Raw genomic sequence first — 15,296 nt, 5'->3', positions numbered from 1 at the left:
AAGCATTATATCAAACCAGGTATGAAGAACAAGTTGGAAGAAACTGCATTTGATATTGCCAAAAGGATAAGTATGTATCACTACCTCTTTGAAATTGTGGAAAGCTTTAAAAATTGTTCTCCTAAGTCATAATGGTTTGATTAGGTTTCTTAAATTTCAAAAACGCCAGTCCAGCCATTGTGTCCTTACAAAATATTTGTAGAATACAAAATAACAGCAATATCTTACTTTAAAAATGCATGGATTCCATTGTATTCTTCCAAGTGAATTGCCTGACTTTGATGTCAAAATGTATTCGAGTTGTTTGTATACGTCTATAATGATTTCTCCAGATTTTGTGATTTTGGGGGGGGGGTTTCCGGTCATGGGGCTTGAACTCTGGGCCTTGGCGCTGTCCCTCAGCTCTTCAGCTCAAGGCTAGCGCTCTACCACTTAAGCCACAGCTCCACATCAGGCTTTTTTTCTTTTTTCCTTATGTGGTGCTGAGGAATCGATCCCAGGGCCCCATGTATGCAAGGCAAGTGCTCTACCACTGAACCACCTTCCCTGCCCCATGAGTTTGTGATTATTTTAAATCAGAAATAATTTTAACTTACCTGTTGAAATTAGTAGTACAGAAATTAAAGATATGTCTGGTGCTTGTCTGAGAAAAGTACATTTTAAAATATTCTGTATTCTGATTGTATAATGTCCATAATCTATTTCATTCTCTCCTAGGTATAATACGTTGAATTCTACATTGTTTTATAATATATGGGTTCATTAATAAATGTGTCCTTTCAGATTACATTCCATAAAGAAACAGTTTAAGATTCCTTTTTTCCTAGCTCCTTATAGTATTTTATTTCTTTGGGATAAAATGAAGATGTTATCTAATTTCAAATGTTTTGTAAAGGTTATGCTATGTAAAAGCCTTTCTAAGGTGAAGATTTAATACACTATATCAAATTAACTTTAATTCTATGATTTACATGTATTGTCACACTTGTATTTTTGCAATCAACTTTTTAATAACTATTTTTCATTTCTTGCATCTGAAGAATGAAAAATATGGAATACTTTACAAATTTTCATATCATGCTTGTGCAAGTGCCATGTTAATATTTGTATTGTTGTAACTTTGATAGTCGTACTGCTGAAGCATGTAGTATCCTGTAAATTTAAGTAGTTAATGATGCAATCTTTATACAGGAATATATCCTTGGTTGCCTCTTTATAACAAGGAAATCTTATTGTTCCTAAAAATGCTATTGATCTTATTTCTCCTAAATTCTCTGTATAGTGGGAAATACTTATATTGTTCAGTCGATTGCTCACATTTGCAATTTTTTTGGTCAATGACTATTTTACGTCTTTTTCATTTTAAATTTGATCATACTTTGAAGTCTTTATACCTAGGTCCAAAGGTGATGGCTGTGGGGCTGGGAAGGTGCTCAATGGTAGAGCACTTGCCTTGCATGCATGAGGCCCTTGGTTCAATTCCTCAGCACCACATAAGCAAAAAGAAAAAATGCCAGAAGTGGCACTGTGGCTCAAGTGGTAGAGCATTAGCCTTGAGCTGAAGAGCTGAGGGACAGCGCCCAGGCCCAGAGATCAAGCCCCACGACCTCAAAAAAAGGTGATGGCTTCTCAAGTACTTATTTATCTAATGAGTTACCTTTGTGGAACTAATATATTCAAAGTAAGCCTTGCTTCAGAGCTACTTCTAAATTTCTACAGCTTAAAATTCCCAAATGAGGTCTTACAGGCACAAATGTCTACATGACACTTTACCCTTCTTCAATGTAGGAACAGACCAACCAGAATATGTTACCCTGACAGCATAGATTATCTTACTTGAACAAAACTAATATTAGTAACAAGGGATCATAGAGAGATGAACAGTTCAGATATAACTGTTCTGACTAGAAGGTATTTTATCAAAATGTAATTATTATACCTACCATTACAAAAGTAGCTAAAGCCAAGAAGATGAAAAAAATGTTCATATGCATGATTACCTAATGTCCTGGTCTGTCTACCATCCAACCAGGCAGGAACTCACACCACTGATATTCTATCACAAAATATTTCCATAGCTCCAGGAGCAGTCTGTCGCTACCGCCTCGACCAGCAAGGGAGACGCGACACTGGACTCTTCTCTCTGCAGTTTATTCAGGACCTTTTAGTAATCTTCTGACCCCAACCCCGGGGAGCATTCCCCACAGCCTTAAGTACCCACTGGGTAGCCAACCCTGATACGCCATGTGGGAACCACCAATAGGTTCAGGTGCGCGGAAGCAAGCCAGATTCTTTGCCTTAGCCATATCAGGAGTTGTTTACCACGAGAGCACTCGCCATCGGGAAGGCAGAGGGCGGAAGCTGGCACCATCTTCCAGGTGCGGCCTCTCGCAGCTCTCTACAGTTCCCCCTTTTTTGTTTAAAGAACACAGATGAGAACAGAGGTCTGATCCCTGTTGTGCAATTGCAAGGACTGCATACAAGCCTTCTCCCAGAGGGAGCCTTCTCTAGGGATGACTCAGCCTGCCCATTGATTCGTTTTTCACAAGGACGGGAAAAGGCGAATCGAACCCGTGTGCAATCAAACATGCTCTCCTCGAGGGCAAAACTCATGCCTCTCGACTGCAGTACTTTGGCTTTGCAATCTGTGTTCATTGTTTTAGGGAGGCAAGCCACGCTTATGGGGACTGACCTGCTCCAATGACTGTAAAGGCTTGGATAATCATGGCTGCACTGCGACGCTGAGAACCTCTAATTTGGCAAATGCACCACAGACATACCAAGGAGGCTAACACCAGGAGGCCTATCAGGGCTCCCAAACCCGCCCCCTCCTTGAGATGAATCATAGCAGCGGAGATCCATGAAGATAACCCCTCCGCCAATCCGGCATCCACTCGGGTCGAGTTCACCATGACGATGGCAACCCTGAGCTGTTCCATCAGGCTGTCGAACTCCCCAGTTCAATTACCTAAAAGATAACTAAACAACTGTTTAGACAAATTTGCAGCATTTTTTGAATAGGTTTTTTCCTGGGCCTGAACTCTGGGCCTGGGCGCTGTCCCTCAGCTCTTCAGCTCAAGGCCAGCACTCTACCACTTGAGTCACAGCGTCACGTCCGGCTTTTTTCATTGTGCTTATATGGTGCTGAGGAATCGAACCCAGGGCCTCATGCATGCAAGGCAAGCGCTCTACCACTGAGCTACCTTCCCAGCCCCATTCTTCTGGGTTAATTGCACCACAGCAGCAGCTAATCCAGCATTAGTTAGTGGTCCGCCCAGCTCTCTGCAAACTTTCATCCATGCTTCCAGTCCCCTGTTCTTATATGGGGTTATGGCGGCTCTGCATTCCTTAGTGCACTGCTCGTAAACAAGCTGTTTAATTAATGGCATGGCTGCATCTGGGTCACCAAAAATTCTGCCAGCGGCCTCGACCATACGGGCAACAAAGTCCAAAAACGGCTCCGTAGAGCCCTGCAGGATTTTGGTGAGATTGCCACTCACCTCGCCTTTATTTGGTAAGGCCTTCCATGCCTTTATGCCAATTTTATTGATTTGTTCATAAACTTGAACCGGGTAGCCTATCTGCTGATTGGCGAATCTCCCCTGTCCAAGCAGCATATCTCTGTCCCAAGCTGGTTTCCCCCTAGCCTGATTGGCTGCAGCCTCTTCACTAGAAAATTCAATCAAAAAGGCCTTCCAATCTAAATACTGACCTGGATTCAAACAAGCTCGTGCGAGCCCACTCCAATCACCGGGTGTCATGCAATGTCTGTTTAGGGCCTCCACCTGGGCTACAGTAATGAAGGCCGTGATTCCGTATGTCCGCACAGACTCAGCTAAAGATTTTATCACCTTAAAAACTAAGGGTTCATGATACCGCTGTCCCTGTGGATCCTGAAATATTGGACAGGCTAGATGTAACTCGGTTCTGACCGCTTTCCACATGCCTGGGCTGAAAGAAGAGCCGGGGCTGCCACTTCCAGGGTCCTCCGCATAGAGCTGAGGGGCCAAAGGTGTGGCGCGGCACATGGAGGGCGTGCATTCGTCTTTATCTGGGTCCTCTCTCTCCTTCCCTTTCCTCCTCTTTCTTATCTTTGTTTTTTCTATTTGTTCTATGAGTGATTGTAGTTCCTCTGAGTCTGTAGACTCAGAGGTCTCTAGTTCGGCAAAATCAGGGTATAACCCTCCCCCCCCCCCCCCGCTCTCCTCCTTTTCGCTGTCTGCCCTTTCCGATCTTTCTTCCTGCAGCATTTCTAAGGCGGCCTGACCATTCTCTACCGCCTCACTGCAACGCTGGTCCTTTTTTTTTTTTTTTTTTTTAATTGTATTTTATTTTATTTGAGAACATACTGTACAGGGGGGCTACAATTACATGGGCAGGATAATGCATACATTTCTTACCAAGCATTGCAGCCTCCTCCTTTGTTTACCCTTCACTTCCCTTCCCCGCCTCCCCCCTCCCCCCACCCAATTTTACCCCCCTCCCCCCACCCAATTATACCCCCCTCCCCCCCCCACACCGACATTGTAAAGCTGGTTTTGACATGACATTTTGTACTTCTCATTGTTGCAACAGGTCCACCTGAATCCTTAAACGACTTTTTGTCCCCATCTCCTCCACATGTTATACTGACATCAAATATAGTGAAAGCGGGGGTTACACTGTGGGGGAGGGACATACAAAGCAACAAAGAAATAATCTTATAAATGCGTTAGAAACACATGCATGAAAGAAACGAAAACATTAAAATACATATTTTAGGGTTCATTTTCCTAACATCACATTATCTGACCTTTTCCGCTTGACTCATACCTATACTAGATATTGCAAATAAGGGAAACCATGGGACCTATGCTTCTTTGGGCCTGGCTTACTTCACTTAATATAATTTTTTCCAAACCTTTCCATTTCCTAACAAATGGGGAAATGTCATTCTTTCTGATGGAGGTGTAGAATTCCATTGTGTATATATACCACATTTTCTTGATCCATTCATCTACTGAGGGGCATCTGGGTTGGTTCCATATCTTAGCTATGGTAAATAATGCTGCAATAAACATAGTTGTGCTGGTAGCTTTAGTGTGGTCTTGTTTGTAAACATTTGCCTCCCTAGCCATAAAAGAAATGCAAATCAAAACAACATTGAGATATCACCTCACTCCAGTTAGAACAGCAAAAATCAAGAACTCTAACAACAACAGATGCTGGGGGGGATGTGGACAGAAAGGAACCTTACTTCATTGTTGGTGGGAATGTAAACTTGTTCAACCACTTTGGAAAGCAGTATGGAGGTTCCTCAGAAGACTTCACATAGATCTCCGCTATGATCCAGCAATCCCACTTTTGGGCATTTACCCAAATGTTTACAAACGCTGGTCCTTGAGACAGCCTCTTATCAGTTTCACTCCGCTCTTAAGCGTTCCTTGTTCAGAGGCAAAATCTAGGTCCCTCCCTAGTTTCTCCCAAGAGGCCACCGTGAGGCTTCCGGAGACAGCGAACCATGAGGCAACGGTGTCACATTCATTCAAAAATCTCTCTAAAGTACTCTTTTTTATTTTTAACTTTTTTGAGTGCTGTAGCTCATTGAGAGCCAAAAAAATTGGGTGCGAAGAAGAAGCGCCCATGTTTTAAACATTTAAAGCTGGTAAACAAACTTTTACTTTCACTTTTGGCTACTCTACTGACTAGCCCTGGGTTTTCGCTCTCTCTTTATCTACCGAGAAGAGCAAAAATCCCCCGCTCTTGTGGCGGATTCCCCTTTTACCTGGGAATTTACTCCCCGCGCTTGTGGCGGATTCCCCTTTTACCTGGGAACATACTCCCCGCTCTTGTGGCGGATTCCCCTTTTACCTGGGAACTTACACCCCGCTCTTGTGGCGGATTCCCCTTTTACCTGGGGACTTACCCCCGCTTTTGTCGCGGATTCCCCTTTTACCTGGGGACTTACCGGTGCACCACACTGACTGCAGAGAGTTCTGAGTCCTCGTTGGGGTTATGGCTGAGTCCCCGTACGGGCCACCACGTGTCGCTACCGCCTCGACCAGCAAGGAAGACGTGACACCGGACTCTCCTCTCTGCAGTTTATTCAGGACCTTTTTGTAATCTTCTGACCCCAACCCCGGGGAGAATTCCCCACAGCCTTAAGTACCCGCTGGGTAGCCAACCCTGATACGCCACGTGGGAACCACCAATAGGTTCAGGTGCGCGGAAGCAAGCCAGATTCTTTGCCTTAGCCATATCAGGAGTTGTTTACCACGAGAGCACTCGCCATCGGGAAGGCAGAGGGCGGAAGCTGGCACCATCTTCCAGGTGCGGCCTCTCACAGCTCTCTACAGCAGTCCATAGGTTTCTCCTCGATATTAGGCCTTAAATTGGTAATGTTTTAATCACAGTGTTTCACACAGTGAATCTTACTAGAATTAATTGATAATTTGACAAATTGATATTTATGCCAATAAATAGATTGGAATATAAATAATTCAGTTTAGAATATATATTAGAATATAAAAAGAATCAATGCAATGTCTTCGGTATAAACCTGTGATACCTACTAAGTGTTCTTGATCTTCTGAATTCACATGGTAAAAAAAAGATGTTGTTTTTCTGTAATCTATTAGGGATTTTAACTCTCTGGTCTCAAACTGTTTTTCAACATATTTCTGAAGCATTCCTACTGATTATACCCAATATGATGTCTAAAACGTATTATTCTTCTGCAGGACCCACGGGTCCTAGGATCCCAGCTCCCATCATCATATAACAAGGACAAGAATTCTCCTCTAGGCCCATGTAACATGCCAACAAAAAGTAATTGAAGACCCATCTCAATTTTTCATTTCCTATTTCAGGGACACAATTGCTTAAGACAGTAAGCAATTGTGAAATGCAAGGCAACTTAAAATTAAAAATGAGATCACAGAGCTGGGAAGGTGGCTCAGTGGTAGAGTGCTTGCCTTGCATGCATGAGGCCCTGGGTTGGATTCCTCAGCACCACATAAGCAAAAAGAAAAAGCCAGAAGTGGCACTGTGGCTCAAGTGGTAGAGCGCTAGCATTGAGCTGAAGAGCTGAGGGACAGAGCCCAAGCCCAGAGTTCAGGCCCCACAACTGGACCCAAAAAAAATTAAAAAAAAACTTTAAAAAAGAAATTTTAAAAAAATTTAAAAATGAGATCACAAAATCTGAGAGAAAGTACAGTAATTCAAACTTTCAATTTACAAATGACCAGGCCATATGAGTGAACAAATCACAAATGTCACAGGATTTTTTAATACCCTTCCTCTAATGATTAATGAAAAATTTCAGTCCAGCATAAGTAGGCCAAAAAAATAGTTCCTGAAACGATAGATCCATAATTGGTCTACCAAGGCTAGGTAAATTTGACTTAGAGATCAAATATAATACAGTAAAACATTAATTGAGAAGATCCTTAGTGCTTCAAAACACTGGTACTTCAGGAAAACTTGGTTTTATAGTAAAAAATGTTGTCATTCTCAAACCAATGATAACCTACATTTAATCTCCTGAAAGTGTATTCCTTTTCAAATAAACTTTTTAAAATCACATTCGCAAAAATAACATTTGACAAGTAGATGATACTTAGTGACATTACAAGTTTTTCATGTGTAGGGAGTAAGTTACAACAGAGTTGATTTATTTACCCAGCACTAATGCCAAACAGGTTCAACCATTCATTAAAGTGTAGAAATAATACCCACCAGCATTTGTGTTGTTCAATATGTGCCTTCCAGAAATGTGTTAATAGATCAGCCTCCCATAATTCAAACCCAAACTAGCTAATAAAGTAAATTTCATTACTTAATAAGGTACATTTTAAAAAGTCACAAATATTTGCCTTAGCATATGTTGTTTTATGTTTTCCCTATCTGTCTAACATAGGAAGAAATATAAATTTAAACCTTAAATATGGGTACTCATCAGAGATGTGACAAACATAAAATCTGTCTTCTATTTCTATCATATTCCTCTATACTAGTAAATCGAAGCTTCCTTCTTTTTCCAAAACTTATAGGTAGTAGAAAATATTATCCCATGTAAAATAAAATAATCAAAAACCATTGTACAAAGCCATTTATAAAAACTGGTAGTTAGGAATACATTCTAAGCCATTTTTATACTTTCTTGTTTACTAAAGATTCATCTTCCAAATCGATGAGAATAAAATCATGTCTAGGGGCTTCACGTCTCCAGTCTTGCAAATTGTTATTGCAGATGAGTGATTTATGGAAATATAAACTGACATCAGTTCAAGTATATGCAGGATTGAAACTCCATGGAATGTATATAAAACTTTCAAAATATTAACCAACAGTTTAACAGAATGACTATCACGAATTTGAAACCAGAGAGGAATAATAGTAAAGACATAGAATGAATGAAAAATAGAACAAGGGGCAAGTACAGCTAGAATGCTCAATGTACACATGGGATAAAGGAATTAGTAAATCTGAAATTAATCTTGCAGAAGGGGTTGGTTGAGAATGATAGAAGGAGTGACTCTAATCCAGTAGCATTGGACAATTAGATGGACATATTTTATTGTAACACACTTGCAAACCTTCTGAAATTCAGTTAAAAAAAACACAACAAAAAAAAACAAAAACACACAGAAATCGCAACCAAACAGTAATCCCTAGATTGTTGAATATGACCTCTCAAAATTTTAAATAGTTAATGAAGTGCAGTCTTTGGAAAAGCAAACAAAGCTGTTCGAAAGAGCAGTTTGGGGCAGGGGAGAGTTTTGAACAGATTTAAATAGATTGTCTAAGGTTATAAATCACCTATATCTGCTGCAAATATTTTCTTCAGCGAGTTTTCTTTTTCTGAACTGGATACTCCAGTCCTGAGACACACTTGATAGCTTGTGAATAGAATGGAAGAAACAAGATCAAGAACCCAGTGCTCCACTGGAAACAAAACAGTCCTCTATGTTTTCGCTCATCTCTCTTCACTACTCTTTTCTCGTACTTTTCAGTCAAGTGATTTTGAGTTATATCTTTCTTCTTTGTTCTGGAAAATAATTGGTCGAAGTAATTCACTAAATATTATTTGCCATTTTTTTCTGTCATGCTGTTTACTTGTCCAAGCGAGCCATTAAACTTTACACTTGTATTTGGTTGCCATGAAAACCCAACATCTATGTTAATGTGGACAAACTCTAATGTAAATCTTTGTCTCCAAAAAACCAGTCCAAGAAGCTGTGATCACAAATATTTAGCTATTCGTTTTCTTTTTTCTTTTACCTTTAAAGTCTTCCTGTGTTTAAAGTGCCCACAAAAATAAGTACTCCACCACTTTTTGGTTCAAACACTTCTAAACTCAAAGATATATTTTGCTAACAACATGTTTAGAGGAAATCGAAGAATACTCCACTTTTATCTTCTCTTTCAGTATTCTCCTTTGATGCCATATCGGGAACAGGAAGTTACTCGTTGCAAAATGATTTCAACCGATTATTTTTTTCTTGGTCTTTCATTTGCTCAACAAGGTTTACTAAGGCGACCAGATTTAAATCACCCATACCTTGAATGACTGTGTCTGTTACAAAGGACAATACTTCTGTGTTCTACTTTGATGTCCTCCTCTTAGCTCTTGCCTGATTTCCAATTAATCACAGCTTCTGGACTTCAAGTCTAGTGAAGCTGAAGGACTATTCGGCCTCCCTCACTGCTACATGTTGATGGTTTCTCTTTTAAAGCTCATTTATTTGGATGTGGAATTTACTATCATGTTTTCATTCAATCTGTTCTGCATTAAGGAGCCAAATAAGCTCTGTAAAATCACATTAGGTACCAAAAATATTATTACAATATATCATAAAGTTTTGGCCTCCCTCCACTGTTGGAGCCAATATGCTTAGGTAGGGCTTCTAAGAACGCCTTTTCTTTCCTTTTCAATTTGCTCACTTCTTTTCTGATTCCAAACCTTTTTGGCTTATGTAATAAGGAAAGTCTTCACTATCTCATGTTAATAAGGATATTATATTTTGTGAGCTACTTAGAAATGTGAAATCATTGGTTTGAAGTATCCAATAAGATTTTTTTCTGTTTCACTGCTTCACGTGCAAAGACATTATGGAAAGTATTACAAGCAGAAAAGTGTAAACCCAATACCTTCTTTCATTGTGGAGAACACTTTCTCCCTAAATATTTTGACCCAAATTATGTTTTTCAGAGAATTACTGCTTGGCAATTCACAAATTTTGATGCCTTATTTTTTTTTAAGAATTTTGAATTTAAATTCCACTACAACCTTGTTTCACACAGTGAGAGTACATTTCCTGTGTAAGGACAATTCTCAAAGGAACCTACAGGATTTATTGCAAGGTTTCTGAGATTTGTTTGTTTTTTGTGAAAATGAGCCATCTTCACCCACATTGCTCCCTCTCAGCTTAGTCTCCATGGATTCTTTGCATGAAAGCCTATTTTCCCAGGCAAGTTTAAATTTTCTTAATAGGCTAAGATGTTAAAAAGTTTGCACAATTAAATTTTACCTGTCATAATTTTAAAACTCTTTTGAAATTACTTTATCAGAATCACGAACTCACCAATCCTAATTCCACCTTTACCATCAAAACACTTAACGTATAGTTTTCATGATATTTTGTCCATGAAACTATTATTTTCCAGTGGCTTTGTTATACGTATATATGACCATATAATCTGATGCTGAGCAAAATGAACTCTAAGATATGGAAACAGAGATTTTTATTTGCGATTGTTGTTTTTTTAATGTACTATGTGATTTCTATTTTCTTTGGATTTTCCCCCTATGGTTTATCCCCTGCTGTATTTGATTTTGGTACCCTGTGTGTTGTATATATATATTTCCCTTAATTAGGGAAGGGATAGGGAACAACTTAATGGCGAGACAAAGGACAAAGGGCAAAACAATGCAATAACAATACGCACAAGACATTATGTTGGAAATGTACATTACAACTTGTGAGGGTATTAGGGTGAAGAAAAATTATGAGAAAAATGAGTTATGTATTCACTAATTTACAATTACTTTGACCCCACTGTACATCATTTTGTCAATAAAATTAAATTAAAAAATAAGTTGCATAAAATATACCTTATCTCTATTGTGAAAAAATACTACACCTCTGTTAATGTGATGCCCTCCTTGTTCTGGAAAGAACACCACAATAAACTGGGTTACATGAATTTATCTCCCACTGATATTCTTGAGATCAGAACACTTACAAATATTATTTATATTTATACATTTTTAACCATCATAGATATTCAGGATGGTAAGATTGGAAGGTTACAGTTCAAAGCCCACCCAGGCAGGAAGGTTCCTTAGATACTTATCTCCCATAAACTTCTCAGAAAAAGCCAAACACAAGTGGCACTGAGTTTGGAGTGGTAGGGCATGAGATTTGAGCAAAAACAGGCTCAGAGACAGTTTCCAGGCCCAAAGGTCAAGCCCTAGGACAAACCAATAAAACAAAACAAAAATTAAAACAAACCCCAAACCTCGCATTTTTCTCATTGTGTACGGAAGCACGTAATTAAGGGAATTGCTTCCTGTGTTACATATAGGTAGAAGAAAGAGGATCTCACAGAATTATTCTCTTCATACCAAGTTATACCAAAGCCTCAAAAAATTGCTCTTTTTCTAAATTTATAAATTAATACAATCCATTTGTTGGCAATTCTGTCTACATTATTCACATGATCATTTAATACATGAACTATTGGAATTATCTATTAACTAATTTCTAATTATAACATTCTTGAATGAATATTCTAGGCAAATAGAATGCCAGAATCATTTGTGAATTTGTCAATTAAACCATCTACATAAAAAGAATTTTTGTACTATACTATAGATTATGAAATCACAAACAAAACCAAAATATTTATTTGAAATCTAAATTCTAATTTAGCAAGATCTACAAAGTCTTACATTAGATTTAATTTGTTATTTTTCCAGGCTTAACCTTGTAATACTTCATTATTTCTTTAGAATCCAACAGAATGATTACTTACTTTTTCAGATTTTGGATGGGATTCATAAGCCATTTTGCATCTAGGAATGTTCTGTAATGAAGAGAGCATTTAAAACTGAACAGATGATTATATATGAGATGCATTTCAATAAGAAACTTGACTTCTCAAAACATAATGACAAAATTAGCCCAATCTGCCTACTGTGTATTCCTTTCTTTCATTTTTTTGGGGGGGGTCCTGTGGTGGGGCCTGAACTCTGGGCCTGGGTGCTGTGCCTCAGCTCTTCAGCTCAAGGCTATCACTCTACCACTTGAGTCACAGCGCCACTTCCACCTTTTTTTCTTTTTGCTTCTGTGGTACTGAGGAATCGAACCTAGGGCCTCAGGCATGCAAAGCAAGCGTTCTACCACTGAGCAACCTTCCCAGCCCCTGTATTCCTTTCTTGAATGGCTTGTTTTATTAAGACAAAATTATACTCCTTGGTTCAGGGAAGCTATCACTATGTAATTCCACTCTCTAATCTCCTGTCTTGGTCTGAGTGCTAGAATTCTAGCCTTTTATCACATTGCTCTGCCATATTTTCTTGATTTAATCTAGATACAGACTAGTAATCCTGAACTTCTCCAATGATATTATCCATTAGACTGACTGTTCAGACTGTTCATCTACTATTTTCAAAGATGTTCTAACATTTCATACAAGATATGAACATTTTCAGATGCACCTGTGGGGTCTCTGATTCGTTCCTCCGTGGATCTGATCCCTTTAATAATGATTACTTGATTCTCTTACTATCTCTGGTCCCTACCTATGTAATAGTCTCAAACATTTTTTAAGGTAATTCACTTGAGGACATTCTAATTTTAACAATTATCACTTGATTCTAGTCTTACTCAGGACATATTTTATATTGTTTTCTAACTTTTCTACATGTTCTGAGAGTTGTATCATGTTTGTATTCATGTGTGCACATGTAAGTGCCTCTATGTGTGAGTATGTTTGTATGTATGTATGCAAAAGCCCCAAGCTCTTATTGATCAGTCTTGCTCATGACTGGTATTCCATCACTTGAGCCATTCTTCTAATCCAGGTTTTGGCTGGTTAATTATAGGTAGAGTCACAAAGACTGTTCTGCCCAGGCTGGATGCAAACTGAGCTTCCCAGACTCCTTTACATACTTAGGTTTTATTTATCCAGTAATATGAACTTTTAAATTAAAAACATTTTTGTTAGTGTAAAGTCTAAGCTGTATACCACATTTTTAACTCAAGAATTCATATAAAGATAGATGAACATACACATTACATATGCTGAGTGTTAAACCGGATGGCGGTGAGATCTGAGGATTGGAGTTCAAAGCCAGATCGACTAGGAAAGTCCCAGAGACTCTTTTCTTCAATTAACTACAAGAAAAGTGGAAGTGGCACTGTGGCACAAGTGGTAGAGCATTAGCCTTGAGCTGAATAGCAGAGGTACAGTACCCAGGCCCAGAGTTCAAGTGCCAAGACCACCACCACCACAAAAAGTATATATAAGTAAAGAAAAAGAAATGTCATCGTAGCCACCAGTTCATTGCTAGTATCATCCCTGCTCTCTCAAGATGGACTTTTTTTCCAGTTAAGTCCAGGCTCTTATATCTGACTTGCATTGGAAGCAGAATTATTCTTCCATTTACTTTTAACAAATTTGCATGATTAGTAAGCGTGATTTAGAAAGGGAGTGGCCTCATACTTAGTGTTTCACTTAGGAGTAATGCTTTCCCTATATCACTCCCATAAATCTACATACTGGGCTTTATTGTTTCAATGTTGTGTTATTTGTAGAATCTTCTATATTGTATTGAACCCTTATACTTAAACACAGCACTTCTCTTTCTCCTATTATTGCTATATTTTCTCTTACTATTAACTCATGTACACTTGGGAAATAATGCGCAGCAAATACACTCACAAAGAGAATGATCTGAGAACCTTCTTCCCATTTAAAACTCGTCTTCATTTAAAGAGAACTTACAAAGTTTGAACTCAATGTACTCATGGATAATGAATTTATAAGAAATATAAATTTCATATTTTATCTTAATTAAGTTGTCTCTGAAACACGTGTTACCTCAGGTCCAAAGGTATCCTTGTGTTATTACAGTGAACCCAGAAAACATTCATTATACCTCAAGCAGCACCATCGATTGTTACTGGAAGTAACAGTTACTGGATGTGGAAACTGATCCTAGGAGAGGAATTGAACATAGAGCAATGACAAAGTTCAAGTTAACGTATGCTTTACTTTAACTGTACAAGAACAGAATCCCAAGATTAGAAGGATACTCTGTCCTTGACTTTTTTGAGTGTGTTCTTTAATCATATAAAACTTTTCTGTAAACTTCTAGTAGAGACTATTACAAAAGAAATAATGTGCCATTTGAAAACCAGCATAGAACAAAAGGAAATGACATTGTTTTAAAAGTGTTCTAATGAAAAGAAACAAAGACATGGAGATTTTAAAGTGTCTTATGGATGGATATTTCTCCCCTGAGATGATTATCTTGTTCCAGGAGTCAGTTATCAATTCCTTTAATCTGTTCCTGAGTTCTCCATAGAAATAAGGATTCCAAAAAAGCAGGAACCAGTGAGTATTATCAGCAAAAGAAGCCTCTTCTCAGATCAGTACTTCTTTACCGATGGTCCCAAAGAAATATGTGGGGTTATTTCTCTGTCCTTGTTTGTTTAGTTTGTGCTGGTTCTGGGGCTTGAATCGAGAGGGCAGACCCTGTCCCTGAACAGTTGTCTTTCCTGCCCACATGCCCCCAAAGCTAGTACTCTACAGCTTAAGCCAAAACTGCACTTACGGCTTTTTTGGTGTTTAATTATAGATAAGATTTTGACAGATGACCCTGCCTGGATTGGCTTTTGATCTAAGATCGTAAGAAAGCTAAGTGATATCAACTGTATGGACTTATCTTTTGAAACAAGAAATATTAGTTGAAATTTATTGTAAAACTAATAAATTTATAATTTTTAAAAGAAGAGAATATGTACAGCAAAGAAGCCATAACTTACATTTTAACTTTTGGAATTATTTCTTCTGCTTGGGAAGATTATTGACATTGTCTTTATTTTGAGGAAACTTAAACTCATATCTTTTTTGTTGGTCATGGGGCTTGAACTCTGTTTCTGGGCACTGTCCATCAGCTCTTCAGGTCAAGTTGAACTATTTACCACTTTACCTACAGCACCACTTCTGGTTTTCTGGTGGTTAATTGAAGATAAGAGTCTCATGGATTTTCCTGATCAGGCTGGCTTTGAACCACAATCCTCTGG

General features: G+C 38.6%; 1 long non-coding RNA gene and 1 pseudogene across 1 annotated transcript; both read right to left on the bottom strand.

The window, feature by feature from the left end:
- Nucleotides 1-1,044: 1,044 nt before the first annotated feature.
- Nucleotides 1,045-1,144, bottom strand: LOC138827372 (U6 spliceosomal RNA; annotated as a pseudogene).
- A 7,612-nt stretch (nucleotides 1,145-8,756) lies between these two features.
- Nucleotides 8,757-14,199, bottom strand: LOC138827369 (uncharacterized). Its single transcript, XR_011372055.1, has 3 exons — nucleotides 14,089-14,199; nucleotides 12,019-12,069; nucleotides 8,757-9,028 (listed from the first exon to the last, which is right to left on the bottom strand). It is a non-coding gene; the product is annotated as an uncharacterized lncRNA (long non-coding RNA).
- Between the last annotated feature and the right edge of the window lie 1,097 nt (nucleotides 14,200-15,296).

The sequence above is a fragment of the Dipodomys merriami genome, unplaced genomic scaffold (assembly GCF_024711535.1).
Source record: "Dipodomys merriami isolate MVZ:Mamm:240054 unplaced genomic scaffold, mDipMer1.0.p SCAF_1546, whole genome shotgun sequence".
NCBI lineage: Eukaryota > Metazoa > Chordata > Mammalia > Rodentia > Heteromyidae > Dipodomys > Dipodomys merriami.
Note: the sequence above shows the minus strand (reverse complement) of the source record. Positions and strands in the feature narration are given on the sequence as shown.